Source organism: Furipterus horrens, unplaced genomic scaffold (assembly GCF_987537825.1).
Source record: "Furipterus horrens unplaced genomic scaffold, mFurHor1.1.pri manual_scaffold_7, whole genome shotgun sequence".
In the NCBI taxonomy this organism is placed as follows: Eukaryota; Metazoa; Chordata; class Mammalia; order Chiroptera; family Furipteridae; genus Furipterus; species Furipterus horrens.
This window is the reverse complement of record NW_028327177.1, coordinates 115,354,311-115,376,238: the sequence shown is the minus strand read 5'-3', so window position 1 is coordinate 115,376,238 and position 21,928 is coordinate 115,354,311.

Here is a 21,928-nt window from a genome sequence, read left to right as displayed (position 1 = left end):
TTACAAAACTCTGGGGGCAATGTGTATTTCAGATTGGCTAGATGTGTAGCACTTTTTTAGGCTCAGAGTTAAGACCCACAGAGTCTGATTCAGTAGGTCAGGGGTCGGGCTCAAGAATTTGCAGTTCTAGCCATTCCCCAGAGGTTGTTAATAATATTGGTCCAGGAACCACACTTTGAGAACCACTGCCTCAGATACTACCTGTTGAGACTTTTGTTCTGTTCTAGTTAGAGTTTCCCCAGATTTGGAAACCCAGAGAACATAAACTGTATCAGCAGCAGTCCTGCAGGGCCAGTGGCCTCTGCTGTTGCTGTTGATCATGCAGCTGTGTGATGTGAGTTTTCATATATGAATCATCAGATGGTTTATCTGAATTGAAGCTCTAGGGGTTGGAGGAGGGAGTGTTTCAAGGCGATCCTTTGAGAACAGATATCCCAAGCCAGGCTCTTCCAACTCCCTGGTGATTTCTGGTCCCTCCACCCTCCATCATCCATTGTGCTTTCTTTCATCAATCCTGAATTTCCCTGGTCTATTCCTCTGCCTCAGCCTCCAGCCAATCCTAGCCTGGGTCACAGGAGGGTTACCGTCCCTGGCCAATCCTCAAGTCTACTGTCCCCAGAAAAGTTCACTTGCGGATACAGGAAGCCTTTCATGCTCTATTCCTGAGTATGGTGGTGAGGAGACCCACTTAGTAGCAACATCTTCCGTTCCCTGGGCTTAGTTAGTTCTCATCCAGAAGGAGAGAGCATCACACTTCTTAGTCCCCAGCAAATAAGGAAGATGGAACTCTGTCTACATCAAGGTAATAACAATGAGACTCAGTGAAATTCTCAGCACATACAAAAGGAACTTCCATTTACTAACCTTTCCTGGGGTAACACCTTTATCTCCCACAGCCCATTTGCTTCCTTCCCAGCAGACTTCTCAGGGGCAGCCTGTTTCCCACCCCTCTTCAGGAATTTTGTCCCCTTAGAACTCTCTTTAAGACTTCCTTTCTACCCAAGTCCCCCTTGCCCATGCCATCCACCAAAGAAGGAACAAACACCACACATGTAAGGACTTAATAACTAAATTAAATGAAGTTATAAGGGGATGTCCAAGATCAAACATAAAGAAGCCACAGAGGTTCAAAACAACAACCATATTTTTGTTCTTGTTCTGTTCCAAAAGCCCAGATACCCTCTCTGCTCTCTTTCATTCCCAAGGATACAGAACATTAAACCACACTTGCCCTTCCCTTGTCCAGAGGAGCCACTCTTCCAGGAAGATGCCTTGATGCAGAAAGCCCTTCATTTTGGCCACAAAAGAAGTTTAGGGCACAGCAATAACAGTGAACTAGCAGAACATTGAGCTGCCTCCTCATCTCAAGTGGGAAACATCACTTGGGCAAACTGGAGAAGTGTCTTTGAGAACCAATGGAGAGGCAGCATACTGAGTGCAACAAAGACTTTGATTTCCACTTTTTCCCAGAGCTATGGTGAGATAGCCCTACCCTTGGGCCCAAATATAGAATTAAATGAATTATTGTTAATAAACATGTGTTACAAATTAAGTAAATCTTAAAATGCAAGCAATTATTTTTCTCTTAGCCAGCATTCTTGGTGAAGTCAGCCCATTTCCACATGTAATAACTACTTTCTGGAATTAATTTGCCATTTGCTTTAGATGCAAATTTCTCTGTATAGTAGAAATGGAAATTAATATTCTCTTGGCATTTTTCTTCTTTTTAAAGGAAGTTGGCCAGGAGATGTTTCCGCAGCATGACTTTTTCCTTGCCCATTTCATTGATCTGCTAAACTAGTGTGTATTAAACTGTGGTCAGTAGACACATCTGCATCAGAAGAGTCTCTAGTCCTACAATACTTCCTGTTGAGAGAAGATGAGTATAACTAGGGCCTCTCAACAGAGAGCTGGCCATGAAACCTGCTCACTTCTGCCTGTTCTTGTTCCCCATTTTGGGTATGTGGTATTACTTTCAGAATTGCACTTTTCTTTAACTTGTCATGACCTCTGCCCAAATGTTTTTATAAACATGAGGTTCTAGAATAGTAGCCTCGTGTGGCAGCAGAGAGGAAGAAATGTTACTATGTATTGTACAAAATAAATACATCCATGTGCTTAATAAGATAGTTATATTACTGTAAAAAGACAAGAAAAACAGAAATACCTGGGATGCTTATTAAAAATACAAATTCTTGGCCCCATCCCAAACATACTGGGGTGAGTTGGGGACTGACTTAGGGAATCTTTATTTTTTTACAAGCTCCTTAGAAGATTAGTATGCTCACTAAATTTTAAGATCCACCAAAATAAGTGTAAAATTTATATTTATCTTACAAGTGTTTTATAGGCACGAATGTACCTAGAAGGCAGCTAGGGGTTTCATACAACTATACCCCCTCGGGAGGTTTAGTTCCTCTGCTTGTGTGATTATAGCAGAAACACTAGCTTTTTTCTAGGTAGAATTCAACACTGGTCAGAGAGGGTCCCTTTGTTTTTTCCTAATATGCTTTGCCCTTGTATTTCTTCCTCCCCACTTCCCTAACTTAGCATGCCTTTCTCCCCAGTTCCTTCAACACCTCTTTACTCTTTTATGTCTTGATTCAACATTTATGTTAGCATTTTCTTGTTACTAAACTTGCATCTTCTCTAAAAAATGGCATCCCAATTAATACACAGATTCTAAGACATAACTCCACTGACATTCCTAAATCCCACCAACCTAACTCATCTTCCAATTTAGCAATAGCAATGCTTAAAGTAGTCAGGGACAGAACTCATCATTTTCCCTAAAGACCAGACAACACTTTGTTCATTCTTTTTACAACGGCCTTGGCTGAAATGATCTTTGTGAATGAATGCATCATCCTAGATCTTTATTTCTCCAATAAATTAACATATTGTCCTTCCCTTACATACGTCAAATACCAATTCTTCCCACCTTCAAGGAAGAGATAGTTTATTAAAACATTCCTTTGTGCTGACTCCATACTTTAATTACACTTAAAGTATTACACATTTCATACTACATAATAGTTGGTGGCCTTTATGTTTCCCCTGTTAGATGATGAACTCCTCCTAAGCAGGAATCTGATTAACTACTTTGCTATATGGCACATAGTTGGCATTCTGGCATTCAGTAACATTTATGTTGAACAAGACTATTCTCAAACTTTTATGGGCAGAGATATATTTCATTTAATGCTGCCCCATAAAATGTTCATTTGTTATACCACTGTTCGTTGCAAAAAACTAATATATAAAATAGAATATTATATATAGTATAATATGTATAAATTATTTATTATATGTAGTAATAATTACATAATTATATTATTTGTTTATTATGTGAGTAGTGTGCAGTTAATACATGTTGTCATATAATCAGACTGCTGGTAGAGTGTAGAGTAATACTGTCTACAGAACTTTCTATAATCATAAAAATATCCTCTGTGCTATTCAGAATGGTAGTCACTAGTGACATGGAGCTGATGAACTCTTGAAATGTGGCTTGTGACACTGAGGAAGTGAATTTCTAGTATTATTTCATTTTTATTGATTTAACTGTAAATAGCCACATTTGGCCAGTGGCTACCTAGACTGCACAGGTCTAGCATATGCTATCTTCATGCTGTCAGGCAGACAGCACTAAATGCACCAAACTGCGCTTCCTTCACTGTAGAAAAAGTCTGGCAATCTGTGTTTGCTGGACAGTGGTGTTTCCAGTGGGGAGTGGGTGAGAGTGGTCAGCTGAGACACAGAGAACTATTTCATTGCTGATGCTGGTGAATTGGCGGTGCATGGTGATAATAAACATAGGACCAACTTTTAGTTTTGTTATTATTTTTTATACTCATTACTGACAGTAACTTACTGTCAGCACCCAGAGGAGACAGCTGACTACTACCGCTGTTATAGCATAATCTTGGTCATTGCATTTCTTCTTGCCCCACATCACATTCCAGTGAACACTTTTGATACGTGATGAATAACAAAGGGTTTCCAATGGATTGTGCTGAAAGTGACTCAAAAATGGCAAACAAGGTTATCAGATTGAGCCTTTTTTCATATTGAATAGTAAAATGTAAGTTTCACATAGAGAAAAATCTCCTTGACATTGGTTAGCAATGATTTTTTGAATAAGACACCAAAATCACAAGCAACAAAAGCAAAAACCACAAGTGGGATTATATCAAACTAAAAAGCATCTGCACAGCAACATAAACCATCAGTGAAATGAAAAGTCAACCTGTGGAATGGGAGAAGATATTTGTAAACTATGTATCAGATAACAGGTTAATATCCAAAATATATAAGAAACTTATCAACTCAATAACAAAAACACAAATAATCTGATTTTAAAATGGGCAGAGGACAGTTTTCCAAAGAAGACACACAAATGGCCAACAAGTCCATGAAAAGGTACTCAACATCATTAATTAGCAAGAAAATGTAAATCAAAACCACAATAAGCTATCATCCCACATCTATTATAATGGCTATAATCAAAATACAAGAGATAACAGGTGTGGGGGAGAATGTGGAGAAAAGGAAACCTTGTAGCCTGTTATTGCTTGGTGTACATTGGTACAGTCATTATGTAAAACAGCATAAGGAGTTCTTCAGAATGAAAAACAGAATTGCCATATGATCCAGAAAGCTTTTGGGTATTTATCTGAAGGCAATAAAATCACTATCTTGTAGAGATATCTGCACTCCCATGTTCATTGCAGCATTATTCATAATAGTCAAGATAAATGGAAAAAGAAGGTGTGGTACCTATATACAACAGAATATTATTCAGCCATGAGAAAGAAGGGAATCTTGCTATTTGCAACAACATGGATGAACTTGAGGGTCAGAGTCCTTGTGAATTGACCTGGGAATAAAGTGCTTTTTAATTTATATATCCATAAATTTCCATAGAAATAAACTCAGTGTATGTTAAAGGGAAAAAAAAAGCTTATAAAATAATGTGTATAATATAATCCTGAACATGTGTGTGTGGTAGCCATTAGCAACACTGTGTATATACCTGTGGTACACATGGTCTGTGTGTATAAGTAAGTGTATGTCTATACCAATTTAGAGAGCAAGAAATAGAGAGAATGGTAGAGAATTCAATCAAAAAGTAGATGTGATCATGTCCGTATAATAAAATAAAGGTGATTTTATTCCCCAATTCTATAATAAATTTAAGCAAATATGGAATTTACCTCAAAAAGAGTACAGAAAGTAAGAAAATGTATTATTTTTAAATGTCAGCATGTTCCAATTCTTCAGTTATTAGGCACATCTTACAGGCTACTGTCTTACCTGACAGCTCACAAATTCCCAGTTGAGGTACTGTTTGTTTTTGTTTATTTGTCTTGGTTTGGTTTGATTTGTAGAATTTACTCTTATACCTACTATGTTCACATATAAATGGCTTTCCTAGGTCAATATAGGAATCTGTGCTCATTTTTTTCCTTAATAAACACTTGTTTAGTGACATTAGTAGAGCCATGGGGTAGATGCAGTTTATGTAATTGCTCTTGAATCTTCAATTTTATTTAAGATGATCTGAGACCGTGGTTCTCAAATGTTTCAGATTCAGGGACAAAGGCAAAGTCTCCATCCATGGGCACCTGCCTCATCTGTTTCTGCTTATCAATTTTAGAAACTGAACATCTGGGATTGCTTTCAACCAGAGACCAATAAGGTGAGAAGCCTTTTTTAAATTACATATCAAATTGAATTATTATTTCAGTCCCCAAGTGAAAACATAGATACTGTCATAATACTAAATATAATACAGAGCTGCCTAAGATATCCAGCTTAACATGCCTCAGGCATCATCCAGGCCCCTCAGAAAACGCTGATAACCTGGAAGGATGGATGGTGAAGTCAAATGCACCCTACACTGTAAGATGAGATCTAATGCAAATATAAACAGAGCTTTGGATTCTAAAGGTGTTTTCTCCATCTAAGCAATTCTTATATCATTAGAAGTCAGTTCTGCTTGATCAGATGGTTAGACTTGCTGAACAAAATAACTTAGAGCAGGGCCTGGAATGAGGCAATTCTGGACTGGGCTTCGGTGCTTAATGCTCCACTGATATGTTATCTTGCCTTGGGCAAGCTAGTTAACTTCTCTGAAACTCAGCTTCCTTATTGGTCAGGCTGATATTACTACCCACCCAGGTTTGTTCTGAAGGTTAAATGAGTGTATGTATGTAAAAGTAGAAATATAAGATATTGTTATACTAACTTTTTATATTTCTTCATTCATTCTAATGGGATTTTGGAAGGGGAGAGAGAGGTAAACAGGCATGCTCAGCCAGCCGTGTTGAACAGGAAGTTTTACTCTTCATATTATTATTACCCAGTAAGAAAACATTTCCTTGCCAAAGAAGCCAGCAAATGAGATGGGAGCTACCTATCTGGGGTTCCCCTAAAACGTAAATTGCCACCTGGAAGGCGGCAGACTTTTGACTCACCTGCTGGTTCACCTCAGCTGGCGTGTTCAAAGTGAGCCTTCAAACTTGAGTAAGGGACTGACTCAGACATCTTCCTGGAGAAGCAGATCAAAGGAAGATGGAGTGATGAAGAGAGCAAGTGGAGGGAGAAGGAGGTTATTGAACAGCTCCTGTTAAGGATAAAAGTAGAAAATAAGAAGGCTCAGAGCTCCTGAGGAGCCAGCTAAGAAAGTTCATCCAGGCAAGAGACAAGGGAAACCAGGACCAGAATTTATTATTCCCCTGACCTTATGTTTTGTGTTAGGCACGTCTATTTCCCTGGGGAAACGTGCAGTTAAAAACCTGCAGCTCTTACTGAAATTAATGCAACCAAATTTTAAAATGTTAGGCTAAAAAAAATCTTTATTTACTACTAAAATAAAAAAACAACAAAGAGCAGTGAGCTGAGAGGCTAACGTCCAGCTCCTCAAGAAGAGGCCGGAGACAGGAAAACTGTCTGTTAGCACAAAGAAATGGGTAAGCAGGAAGCCAGCATTCGGTGTGGGAGAGAGACGATTCCTATCCAAAGTGTGCCACGTCCAAGTTATGAGATCTTGGGCAGGATACTGAAATTCTTCAAGTTTTGCCTTCATCACTGACAAAGAAATGAAGTAATAATAATAATATTGTTATGTATATATTGAGGGCCTATCTCCCCAGTTCCTCAGAATGTGACTAAATTTGGAGATAGAGTCTTTAAAGAGATACTTAAGGTAAAATGAGGTCTTTAGGCCCTAATCCAATAGGACTGGTGGCTTTATAAGATGAGGAAGAGACACAGCAAGAAGGTCATCTGCAAACAAGAAGAGAGGCCTCAGAGGAAACTGATCCTACAGGCACCCTAGACAACTAAATGATGGTCTTCCCATTCCTTTCCTGATTAAAAATGGTGCTCAACCTGAAAGTTGGCTATTTGGGCAGAAGAATCTTCCCAATGAGAAGGCAGTATACCACAAAAGACCACCCATGAGCCACTGGACTCCAGGAAACTATTGTCGTTACAGATTCCAAATTACACAAGAAATATTAAGAAATGTCAGTGCAGACATGATTTCAGAAAAATTAGTTCTGATGGTCAAAAGTTATTTCTACTAGAATTTATATGATCCTCCAAATTATTTATTTTCTAAGGAGGGAAGGAAGGAAAGAAGTAAGGAGGAAGAGAAGGAAGGAAGGGAGGGAGGAAGGGAGGGATGAAATATGTATGTTACTTGTTTCTACAGATGAAGAAATTGTAACTTTTGAACTGTACTAACTGGTGTGGCTGAATCAACACTTTGAGACCCAGATCCCACAGAGTTTGCAATGTGACCCAGTTCATTTTTGGCAAAAATTGTTTTGCTGTCCAGGGGATCGCACATGAGCATTTAGTGAGTACTAATAGCTGACCAGATCTTGTGCTAAATTCTGTGCCTATGAATTAAGACATGGAAAGTCATGAAAAGTTTATATTTCATACTATTACCAACCCTCTGACTCCAAAGGAGGAGCAGGTGCATCAGCTGCCCATTGTTTAGCCTTTTGAAGTAACTGTGTAGCCAAGAGTTTTACTTCTTAGTCACTCTGCCCCCTGTTTTTAGCCTTTCAGGGAGTTTTCCTCACTTAGAGGACAGTTCCCATGGATGATCCATAGATGGCACTAATGGACCATAATGGAATAGAGTTTCTTAAATACTACTTATTTTGGAAATTTTCAAACACCTATGAAAGTAGTTATTATAATGAACCTCCATGTACCAATCACCCAATATCACCAATTACCAGCAAGTGTCAATCTTGTTTACCTGCCCCATCCACTCACCCCACCCACTGGGTTAATTTTAATGAAATTCCATCCATAAATATTTTTGTATGTATCAATAAAAGATAAAGGTAAGATAATCACCACCTTGACCAGACTGCAATCCATCAGTTTTACTACATCAGGTTTTTTCATTATTCACAATGAGGAGCATTAAGAAGAAGTCAGTTGAAAAATTGTATTTCAAACTAAAACAATGAATTTTGTTTGTGGCAAGTGTTCAGATATTGTTTAAAAACAACAAAAATGATAATGATTTTTCATCCTAAGGCCTTTACTATATATTCTCCATAATTAATTGGGTTTTGACTCAATTTCAGACTCACCACCGCCCTGATCACCCCTTCAGGCAAGAAAGCTGCAGAGGCTATAAAATCGTAATTTCCAAGAGCATCATGGTGGTGGGAAGAAGTTGGACTTGAAGACTATATGTATCCAAGTCTTGATCCCATCACTTATCACTATGGGACCTTGAGCAAGTCACTTAACCTACGTGCCTCAGTTTCCTCCTCAGCAACAAGGGAGTAATTATACCTGCTCAAACTAACACAGCTTATGCAGAGATGGAGGGAGATCAATGGGAAAATGCATTTTTATTCATAAAATACACACATGAAGTCAGGCAGCATGGCACAACGATTCAGAGCAAGGGTTCAAAGTCTCAGATAGATCTGGGGGTGAGGCCTCGCTATGTGAGACCTTGGGCAAGCGGCCTTACTTTTTTGATTCCTAGTTTCAACGTCTATGAAATAAAGATACTTACAGAACCCATGTGTTAAAGGAAACAGTGTAAGAATGAAATCTTACCATTTCCAACAGCATGAATGGACCTAGAGGGTATAATGCTAACTGAAACAGGTCAGACAGAGAGAGACAAAAGCTATATGATTTCACTTACATGTGGAATCTAAAGAGCAAAATAAATGAACAAACAAAGTAGAAACAAATTCATAGATACAGAGAAGAGACTGATGGTTGCCAGACAGGAGGTGGGTGGAGGATGGGTAAAAATGATGAAGGGATTGAGAAGTACAAGTTGCTAGTTACAAAACAGTCACAGGGATGTAAAATGCAGCACAAGGAATACAGTCAGTAATATTGTGGTAACTACATACAGTGCCAGGAGGGTACTAGAAATACAGGGCGATCGCTTTGTAAAGTATATGTTTGTCTAAACACTATGCTGTACACCCGAAACTAATACAAAATAATATTTAATGTAAACTAAAAAATAAAATTAAAAAAAAAATGCCTGTAAAGCACTTAAGAGTGGTTGACACAGTAAGCAATCCATCTCTCGCAGGTGTTACTGCTCTTATTACCACCTCATTTCTAAGCTGAAGGACCCTGGGACCCTAGAAACCAAAGGGACTCTGGAGAACTTTTCCTAAGAGGACCCATGAGGGCTGTTCATTCAAGTTCACATCTGTTTCCTGGATCAAATTTACCCCAGAGCTTCCCCAAACCCCACCTGGCACCTTGGACCCTGGCCTTCCCAAGATCCTTTAGACCAGGCCTTATCTCCCCAAGGGACCTGTTAGTCAAAACCGAACTTCTAGACCTAAAACAAAGGGAAACTGAGTTACAGGGCTGAAGGTCAGGAAATTCACGTTCTCTCCTCTGCCTTCTTGTGATCCTACAGGTAATCCCAAACAGCCATGGCCAGGTGTTGCTTAAAGAAAATGACAGTTGCTGGTCTGTCACACATGGGGATGTTATGATGCCAAAATGCAGTGATTCACTTGCTCCCTAATCACACTCACGTAAATGCTGACCTATCCACCTGCAGGAAGGCTGTCACCTGACTGGGGCTTTCCCCAGAGCAATTTGCCTCTTCATTGTGAAGTGGGAGGGGCCTGGGAAGGGGCAGGTGTTTTAGAATGAATCGGCTTTCAGTTCTGGGGGATGGGGGGAACACCTGTGGGATTTGCTCTAAGAAAATTAACACCCATCTTATTTTATTTTCTCACATCATTTTAAAATCAGAAGTGATATTTTATACTGTTGATACTCTTAAAACTGGGATCTTCACAAAGAAATGCTTGCAACCGACACATGACAACTGTTCATATCACCACTGAGGCACTTAGACACCCAGAAGAGACATTGAGTTTGGCTCATAGAATTTCTCAGAGCAGCGGAATGAAGGTTTTCTGTACAAATTTCCTGCAAGGCTTCTTGTCAACAAACATACACCAATAAAAACAGCCACCTTCTCCTCTTTTGTAACAGCAGTCAAAACTCTGAATCCCAGCCTAGGCCTTTGTCATTCACACAAAACCTTCAAGTGACAGGTCTGAGCACTGATGAAATGTGAACAGGAAGGGGAGGTAGGGGAAGTACCCTATTCAAGGAAAAGAAAGACAGAAAGGAAGTCGCTGGGGATACTATTCCCCAGCTTCCCGCCCCCATGCACTCCTCACAGAAGCAACACCAGGTTAGCATTTCCCAAACCTAGTTGATCAAATGATACAGTACATTAGTAAATTATTATGTGAAAATGAGGGGATTCCTTGCAAAAAACAAGTTCAAGAAATATTGAATTCAATAAAATGAATCAGATCATGTTACTGCAAGATTATCAGAGCCTTTAAGATGTCACTGTGCCTTGTAATATTCCAAGAGGGTAATGGCTGTTTGAATTGTTTTACCATGAAATCTTTTATTCGTAAATTATGTAAAAAATTGGGAAAAACTTCCCTAGCTTGATACTTTATTTTTTTAATTCCATGTGTTCAAAGTGTTACATTATCCCACAAAAGCAAAAATTAAACATCCAAGTATAGAAAGAAGCAAACCTCTTTTAGGTGAAAGAGTTTATGTTCTGGATCTATCATTTGCTTGCTGGTTGCCTCCCCTGCTTTTGTTCCTTTAAAACATACCCCCACCACCACCAACTGCTCTGGCCATGTCTCAGTTGTTTGGAGCATTGTCCCATACACCAAAATGTTGTGGGGCCAATCCCTGGTCTGGATCAGGGCACATACCTAGGTTGCAGGTTTGATGCCCAGTTGGGGCAGGAGTGGTTGTCGGAGGCAACTGATCAATGTCTCTCTCTCTCTCCCCCCCTCAGAAAATCAATAAACATACCTTTGGGTGAGGATTAAAAGAAAATGGAATGGAATGAAATAGAATAGAATGGAATAGAATAGAATAGAATAGAATAGAATAGAATAGAATAGGAGTAGAATAGAATAGAATAGAATAGAATAGGAGTAGAATAGGTTACTTACAGGCAGTTCCCATAAGACTGTCAGCTGATTTCTCAAAAGCAACTTTTCAGGCTAGAAGGGATTGGCAAGAAATATTGAAAGTCATGAAAAGCAGGGACCTACAGACAAGATTGCTCTACCCAGCAAAGCTATCATTTAGAATCAAAGAACAGATAAAGAGCTTCCCAGACAAGAAAAAATTTAAAGGAGTTTATCATCACCAAACCTTATTATATGAAATGTTAACAAGAAGAACAGAGACAGAATCATGGATGCAGAGAGCATTTTGATGGTTGCCAGATGGGAGGGGATTGTAGGGAATGGGTGAAGAGGTGAGGGGATTAAGAAGAACAAATAGGTAGTTACGGAATAGCCATGGGGGTGTAAAGTACAGTATAGGAAATGGAGTAGTCAAAGAACTTATGCATGACCCATGGACATGAACAATGGTGTGGGGATTGCCTGAGTGAGTAGGGATTGTTGGGTAGAGAGGGGCAGAGGGGGAAAAATCAGGATAACTCTGACAGTGTAAACAATAAAATGTAACTTAAAAAAATAATAAAAGTAAAAATAAAAATCTGAAAAGAAAAACAGGTTCCAATAGTTTAACCATCAAGTTCTAGCAAACATTCAAGTTCATGAAACAAATAATTCCAGTCTTATGCAAAGTCTTCCAGGGAATAAGTCGTCGTCGTCGGCAGCCGTCCGTCTCGAGAGACGATGGTGTAGCTTCTTAAGAGTCTATCTGCACCGCCGAGAATGGCTGTGCAGTCCGACTCAGGAGTGACACGGTATCTGTCTCCTCCCGTGTTGAATCAACATCTTGCGATGACGCTGGGGTGTCCTCTCCAGTGAAGCTGAAGCTACAGAGCCTGGGCAGGGTGATATGGAGGGTCTGCTGTTGCCCATGCAGCAGAACCCCCCTCTCTTCGCAGCTGAAGGGTCCAAGGGAAAGACGGAGTCAATACAGCTTGGCTTCAGGTGCGCCGTAGGAGTTGCCGGTGTTGACTACAACGTCAAACCGCCTTAGGGACTCCGGCTCCGGATTTTCTGTCGGGGTTTACTCCCTTAGCCTTTCCCCTGAAGAGGTATGCCGCAAGGCAGCGGAGGTTTTTTGGAGTCAGAGTTTTCCTTCTCTGATGTGCCCTGACTGGAAGATCGAACCAGCGACACTTAGCTCGCAGGCCGACGCTCAATCCACTGAGCCAAACCAGCCAGGGGGTCAGGGAATAAGTAAACAAAGAATTACTTAATGAATTTAGCATAACCTTGATGCTCAAACTAATAAAGTGTGAATAAGAATAAAATCTCAGGACAATCTCAATTATTACCATAGAAGCAAAATGGTAAACAAAATACTAGCAAATTAAATCCAGTAATGTGTAAAACAGATAGAGATAACATAAACAAAATGGTTTCTTCCCAGAAATGCGAGGACGGTTTAACACTAGACAATCCTTTAATGTAATTCTCCACCTTAATAAACTTACTGAGAAAAGTTTGTCATTGACTCAAAAGATAAAAAAAGAACCTTTGATGGACATCAATAATATTCATAACTTTAAGAAAAACTTTTAACATCAAGAATAGAAAGAAATGTCTTTAACTTAATAAAGAGTAGCCCCTTTCCCTCCAGAAATAGGAACAAATATAGTAATACAATAACATCATCTTATAAAATCAGAAATAACTCAATGGAAATCAATCACTTTTGCCATTTCCATGTAATACTATACTGGGGGTTGCTTAGCTAGCACTTTAAGGCATGAGAAAGAAATAACATATGACCTAACAAGGCTTGTTGCAATATAAGTAGAGTGTGGGAGAAGGTAGCTGGCCCCACTCTCAAGGAGGAAGTTTAGAGCCAATATGTATATCACAACAACCCTTGAGGGTAGGAAGAGAGGAGTTAAGGGGAAGACCTAAGAAGCTAAGAAAATAGTTTTCCTCTTTGCTCTTCAGTAATAATTTGGCCAACAGGTAAAAACATCATTACCAGGCAATTGTTAGCGATTCCCTAGGATCTCTTCACTCTCCCCAGGGACCACCAGCTCTGGAAAGACACTGAGCAGGGAAATCCCATTCCACTAACCCACTCCAGGCTCCAGTAACCAGCATGAGTGCCCTTTTCTACCAAATCACAGAATTCCCATTCACTGTCCACACTGGATGGCTGGTGGTACCAGATTCAAGTATCTTCTAGTGAAATTTCAAAAACAAACAAATAAAAATACTTCAGCTGGGGCACATTTTAAATTTTCATTGCCCAGGCCACATCCTACATGTACCTCTTAAATAGCACCAGAGACCTGTCTTTAAAAATAATAATAATAATAAATTTAAAAGTAGGCTATTCCAGTAATCAAGCAAGTTGGGGCCTTTCTTTTCAAAGGGTATCTGTGGACCAGCAACATTGGCATCATTGCGAAGCTCTTTAGAACTGCAGAAGCTTAGGTTCCACTCACACCTACTAAATCAGAGTTTACATTTCAATGATGTTTGTATGCCCATTCAAGTCTTAAAAGCTTAAATGTAGAAAAACAGACCATGGTAGAAATCTGTGTGGAGGCACCAAGGCACAGAGATTTTTCTGGAGAGCCAGGCTGAGCTGGGTGTTAATCGCCAGCACTAATATATTAGCAGAGTCTCCCTGTTCCCAACCATCTTTCTCACTGTTGCCAATGCAATCTTCCCTAAACTCTAATTTTGTACTGCTCTCCTATGGGACACAAAGGCAAGTCCAAACCCTTGAACATGAGGTCCACTCACCACCCCTCACCCCAACCCGAACATTCTGTCTCCTCCCTATTTGCCCAAACTCCGACACACCTCTTCCCTGCCTCCACCCCCGACACCCTTAACACTCATGCCTCTGCTAATTCTGCTCCTCCTGCCTGAAACTCTCCTCACCCCCTAGTTAACCTAGAACTCGTATCTGCCTAAGGAACTCCCCTACTTCAAATTCAGCTTAAATGGCTCCTTCTCCATGAAACCTCCTGGAAAAATCAGGCATTTTCTCCTCCAATTTCTCACAATTCTCCTACATCAGTTTGAATATAATCATGATTATGGACGGGAAATTACTTTACATGTCTGTCTTGTTCATGGCTTTGTGTTCTTAAGGCCAGGAACCAGAACCTCTCACATCTACTCTGTAGGTAAAGGAATCATGAATTTTCCAAGGGCCATTGGTGAGGGGTCTAACTGGGTCAATATCCCTTCCCACAGTTTCATTACTGACTCATGGGGTTTCCCCTTTAAGACTTCCAATCAATTAACCGCATGCAGCTAACATTTAGTAAATGTTGCCTTGGGAATACACAGATGAAGACATACACATGCCTTCTCAGAAATGCACCTCTGCAACACCTGACAATTCCATCCTTCATTTCTACCCAGAAAACACTTTAAAACTCACAATCCAGTGTGAAGCTGGGATTATAGCACTCTTACCATGTTCAGCAAAGCTATCAAGGGTAAACAATGAGATTAAAAACATTTACAAACTGGATGATAGTCTAAATTCAGTTAACTCTCGTTATTCACAGTAGTTATGTTGTATACATATGCCACAAACACTGATTTAGTGAATATTGAACCACTGCTTCTAGGGGAAATACAGGGTTGGATCCCTGTAAGCCTAAGATCACAGCATCTTCATCACCTGATTGCTATAGAGCCTTGTTTTATGTGTGTTTCTGTTCAAAGGCACCTTGCTTAATATGTATTGTTGATTACATTGAACTCATGACCAACAGCACTATAACTCACACCTGAATGATGCTTCTCTAGCACGTGCATTTTCTCTTTAAGACCCATCACAGCCTTGCATACTTAGAAACAGTAGACAGCACTTCAGCACGACTCTTAAGGGCCATTTTAAATGGTGGACCACCAACAAAATGCAAAAAACAAGGTGCTAAGTGAACTGTAAAGGGACAGTATGAGAGTTGAAACAAGAAGACAGAGCATTGCTTTGTTCAGCAGGAACTTGTATGTTGGGCAAATAAAATTTTTCAACATTCTGCACATGTCCACAGATGACTTTAAGAGCACCATGAGTATTGACTTGGTGTTATACATAAATTTTAGCAAGTAAACGTATAGTGAGGAGTGACTGTATCTAACAAGTGGTAGGGTAGGAGCACCAGCGAATCAGAAGATATGTAACCCACAATAATTAAGGCTCTGGGGGCTCCTAATGTGCCAGAAGAAAAAGACCTTGGTAGTTGAGTGGTGGGTCATGTGTTGTCTAGGAAGAGCCCAAAGGAGGAGCTGGGCGGCCAGGGGAGGCATGGGGACAACAGGCACTTACCAACCTGTTATGAAAGAATTGTAGTATATTATTAACCACATTGGCTCTACTGACCCTCACCAATGTCAAAGTAATACCAGGCTGAGAAATCCCAATTTTTTCCCATTACTCATTATGGGAAATAATGTAAGTCTGTTCGACCAACTTATGTTGGAAATTCTATTACCCTTGCTTCAGACAAAAAAAAAACAAACAAAAACTTAATTGTATCTTAGGAAAGGGGAAATCTCCTGACAATTTTCACAGCCATCTGTTGGTTATTTCCAAATTACTTACATTTCAGGTGGCACCACCCTTAGCCTTTGTGGTCAGAAGCTGAGCCCACTCTGCAAGAAAGCATAGTGCTGTCCAAGTTTTCAAAATGTCAGTTCATAATGATAACACGCAAGTGCACAGGGAAGTGGGACACATCAGCGAGCTTCAGTGATATAATAACTGAGATGCGAGGAGTCATCGTCTGGCCCTGGCTCAGTGCTCTTTAAGGTATGTCGGTCTTCAACAGTGCTTCACAAATGTAAAGTGTACATACACACATCACATGGGAATCCTGTTAAAGTGCAAATACTGACTCAGTAGGTTTGGAATGGGGCCCAACGCTATCTTCCTAATAAGCTCCCAAGGGGATGCTGATGATGCTGGTCTGTGGACCACACTGTGAATATCGAGGGTCTAGACTGGAGCAGCAGTTATCCATCACACTTGAACATGCATTAGAATCACACAGTCTGTAAAAGCATTGATTGCTACCCATCCTCACCCCCAGAGTTTCAGACTGAGTAGCCCCAGCTTAGGGCCTACGAATTTGCCACTTCCACAAGCTTCCAAGTGACAAATGCTGCTGTCTAAGGATCACACTTTGAGAATTATTGGTCTAGACTAAGCAAGTAAGACCCTTAGAACCTTGTTTCCTGCAACTTATTTATAAGACATAATAATGTTAGCTTTTCATCATGTTGGCAAAGAACTCCAGATTCTCATAAAAGATAGTATTCCACTGTTAAAGTTCTCAAGGTCAGGGACCATACCTTATATTCACTTTACACAATATGAATATAATAAGGGCAACTTAAGACCACCTGGATTTATGGCAATTAAATAATGAGTTTTATTATCCGACAGGAACTTTTACCCTTCTAAGTGCATTCTGTCTCAACTGACAAAAAGCTAATCACCAGCTACCAACTTTTCCTCTCAATAAATTTTTTACAAGTTTCAAATTATGATTTTTACAACTTTCTTTTACCTTTCTCTTTTTGCAAATGAAAAGCCCTAGAAAGAAAGCAACTGGAGGGTAGGAGGATGAGGCTCCTTCACTTTGTATCCCCTATACCTAAAATAAGGCCTGTCAAAATGTAAATACTCAGTATATATTTGAGGAAGGAAGAAAGGAAGGAAGGAAGGAAGAAAGGAAGGAAAGTAGGAAGGAAGGAAGGAGGGAAGGAAGGAAGGAAGGAAGGAAGGAAGGAAGGAAGGAAGGAAGGAGGGAAGGAAGAAAACATAGACCCTGAGTTCAATGTGCAGTTTGCTATTGGTGTGTCTTCAAAATGACTAAACTAATTACCTTTCTAAAGGTAGAATTTTAAGTTTACTTATAGTTGTGGCTTCTTTTCAAATAAAGTCCTCTGGCAGTAAAAATTCAACTTATTTTGTAATAATAATAATTATGACAAATGATAAAAGTCAGTATGTTTAGTATAATACCATTAGCTTGTACAACACAGTTGGCAACAAGGTCACTGGGGAGGGTATAACTATGGTTTATTCATCAGATAAGGAGAATATTATTTTTCTTATAACCAAGCTGATTGATCAGCAGATTGATCTCTTGTACAAAGATGACAGCTTCCAACCAGATACAGTCATAGTTCTATTTCCTCAGCTAAACAGTTAAGGCCAGGTATTGTTCACAGAAAAATTAATTGTACCGTCATTGAGATATTCCAAGAACTGGTGAGGCCCAGCTGATTCCCCTGCTGATGAGACCTGTCTTGGCAAACATTTGCCAGGTGCTTATGACATGGTGGCAATTTGTGAGAGTCAAGTGTGGTGATGGGGGGAGATTAAAGGAGAGGGTGGTGTAGTCTATATGTAAAGCAGTTCCCAGTTTATCTGGAGACTAGAGAAGATAAACAAGTGACTTTATGTTATCATAGATGTGTATACAATGGCCGTGGAACAGAGAAGGTAGTGACAATATAGCTTGTTGGGGGAGTCAAGAAAGACTGAGAAAAAGTGACATTTACACTGGCTCGTAAAGGTTGTGTAGAAATTAACTTAGGGCAAAAGGCAGCACAGTACATTCTAAAGAGAGAACAGTATGTACAGGTGTATTGTGAAGTGAATCAACCAGAAGAGAAAAATAAACACTGTTAAAACAATGGGGAGGGTGTTGATCTGGTGTTCCAGCTTTGAACACATGTCACCTGGGTCCACCCAGGCCAAACAGCTATTTAGAACAATACCCAAAACAATTAGTTAAGAATGACTGGGCCCAAACTATGGAATGAGAATCATGCTACACAACACCAGTCGCATGAGCAACAAACCAACCAAGAAAGGTCTGGTATTAATTTCCGCTTTCTCATTACAAAGGAAATAGTAAAAGTCCTTATTCACTAGGACTCTGTTACTTCAGATTTTTAAAAATATTTTATTTATTTTTAGAGAGAGGGAAATGGAGAGAGAAAAAGAGGGAGAAAGTCATTGATTTGTAAGAGATACATCAATGGGTTGCCTCTCGCAGCCTGCACCCCAGGTGTGTGCCCTGACCAGGAATCGAACCAACACTCAATACACAGAGCCACACCGGCCAGGGCTTTTTTTTTTTCCCCCCAAGGTATTTTTTTCTTCTCTCATTGTTCAAATCTGCTGATCCACTTTTCTGAGTCTCATGCTGTTTTCATCCCAATGCAGTTGACACTGTTTTCTTGGAACAGAAACTGTACATTTAGTGGATACCGCTGAAGATATTTAAGACATGTTCTCTTACCTTTTAGGATCATTGTGAGGATTAAATGAGATACATATATAAAGTGCCTAAAACATGAAAGTCATTTAATCAACATATCCTTTAATTTTTAAAATCAGAAAAACCTTTGGTAAAAAAGGAAGGAAAAACATGTACCTGTAATATATCATTATCTATTGTAGGAAGTCAGTTTTACATAGTACATTTTTATCATCTCTAAGATGTGGCTCAGTCTGGGCAACTGAGTAAAATGGAGATTTTCATTATGCACCACATAGCTTGGCTAATTTATTAAGTAGGTTCTAATTCTTGGCTTCCAGGCTCTGCAGGGCCCGCTAGAGTGAGTGACAGCTACACTTACACCTGGAGAGTTGAGATCAAATTTCCACTGTCCTTCCAGGATCACTCAGCCCAGTCGACTCATCAACAAATGTAACCCATGTAAAAACAAGCCACCATGAGGCACAGAATAAAATCAAGTTCGTCAGGAAACATAAAATGGAAGAATCAAATATTTTCCTATCTTCTCTAGGTTTTCTCCTTCACAATTCACAAGCTATGCTCTTCTCTCAGAAGACTCACCTTTCATTCTGTTACAGTACTTTATTCAGGTCTCTCTGGTCAAGTTTCACCTATTCAAAGAGACCTCCTGACCTCTGTATCCAATAACAGCTCTTTCTTCCCCTTTATCTTGCTTAATATTTTTCAGAAGTTATATCATGTAAATTCTAAAGTTATATCATGTAAACTCTAAGAAGAAAGGGTTGGGTTTTTTTGTTGTTATGTTATAATCATAATTCACTGCTGTATCCCTAGCACTTTAAAGTTGTCTGGGCACATAGCAGATGCTCAATAAATATCTCTTAAATGAATGTGAAAAATCAATTGTCTAAAATAATGATACATTTTATGTACAGGGCGTAGCAAAAGTAGGTTTACAGTTGTGAGTACTTAAGAGTATTGTAAATGTATTATATTTTACAACTGTAAACCTATTTTAGCCCCACCCTATATATTATTTATTGAGTTAGCCTCCCCCTACCCCCACAAATTTTATGAGTTAAGCACTATTATTTTCATCCCACTTTACAGGTGAGAAAACTGTGGTTTCACAAGCTCAAGGAGTTTGCCCGGAGACACACAGGTTGCATGAAGTGAGATCAAGAGTCAAATCTATACACATGACCTTATCTCTATACCACATCCTACTCTGAAAAGTTAGAAAGTGGACAAGTGATTAGTTTAATGGGCCTCTGAGGTCACTTCCAAGTCTGAAGTAATGGGAGAGCACTCAGAAGACTATACTATACTAAACCAAAAAAGTAAAACATTTTTAGTCCATATTAATAAGTTTGCCAGTCCCTCACTATAGTTTCAGTAGGAAGTATAACTCAAGTAGAGGGATACGAAGCAAACAAGATCTAAAAGGGGTGGTATTCTTCTAACTCAACCATTGGCGCCAATGTAGATTGACCTTATAGAAGTCCATTTGGGAACTCAAGAAACATCCTCTCCTCCACTCCACTTGTTCTGTTTCTGTCCAAGAGGTACACAACAGATATATGACTCAGAAAGTGAGTTTGCATTGAAAACAGAGGATGTGGAGAGCAAACAAAAGTTTATGTGAAAATAAGAAGTGGCTGGGACCGTACACAGACTCATGGTCACGTGAGAAAGGAACTCCAAGTTCTGGGGTAGGTTTGCTTAGAAGTGACCTAGGTTTTCAGAGAATAATGGAAGAATGTCTCATAAACACAGAGTTAATTCCTCTCTTCCCTTTTCTGAGCACTTCATGCCCACCCCATGTTAGGTGATTTTATTAGTTTATCCAATTTCACTTGTCTCACTCCGAAATACTTCCCCAAAGTAAGTATCTCTGTGTCACCAACATGCACCAGCCACCATGCCCAGTCAAGTTCAGATTCCAATAAATATTTATTAAATAAATTGATATAAAATGAAATCATTTCTTTTTAATATAAATATCAAGATAATGGTTTTTAAAATTGTAATTACTTTAAACTTCTGGCTCACATGTACCTTTTAGCAGAGATATGGAAGAATGCTTCAAAGTGCCAGTTTTATATTCAGGAAATCCTGGGTTTAACTCCAACTCTTAATATTCTGTGTCTAAGAAAGTCTTTTAACCTCCAAACTATTCCTTATTTATCTCTGTGTCAGAGATAACAGCTACCTTTCTGTTGGGAGACTGATCGAGAGGACGTGACCTCTGGTTGACCTGAGAGCTCCAGCCAGACCACTGGAGATTCCTCAACCCCTCACTCCTTGGAATGTGTGCTCTGTCCACCAATCCCACAGTAGGAGCCATTGTCAAGGACACAGCCTTGAGAGAGCAATGTGTGATTGAGATCATCTGGTCAGTCTCTGTGACTGAACCCCATTAGTCTATCAACTTTTAAGACTCTGGTGGGCAGGAGCTGAAATCTACCAGGTATCGTAGTGGCCAGAGACAGGCTCATATGGAAGTTCCCTTGCTTGTTAACCCTGCCACCTACCAATCTAAAGCCTTCTGCCTGTTAGTTTCTACTGATCTTCTTGGGGATTGGGAGGGGCAGTCTCAGATCTCACCAGGGGAATTGCTGAGGTGGTGAACCAACACTTTCAGGTGTGTTGTGAGGATGGTGTAAAGCCCTTGTCACAGGATTCTGACAACAGAAAGCTTTCAGAAAATCCTACGTATTACCTTTATGTTACTGAATTTAAGGGGTTCATCACTTGGGATGTTCCATTCAAGAACAAAATGTGGCTGTTGTTAGGTAATTTTATTTAGAAGAGCGACAGGGGGTTCACATCCAAAGCTGTCTCCCAGGAGAGACGCTTAGCCATTGCTTATATTCACTATTTGGTTAATTACATGTTGATTTCTTCTTTGCAGTTGGTTAAACTTACCTGGTTGGGTTCCAGTAAAGCTCATTGGGTTACAGCTAAGTGTGTAAAAAATACTGTGCTACATTTTAACATTTAGCAAGAATACCATTTAAAAGACAAAACAGCAACAGCAGAAGAATAGCGTTTAATAAGGACCTTCCTACCTAACATTTAGAAAGTATTTTTATTTAATTGTCTGAGTGTAGCCTCAGACAATTAGTCTTGTTGGAGCTCTGGTAAATAATC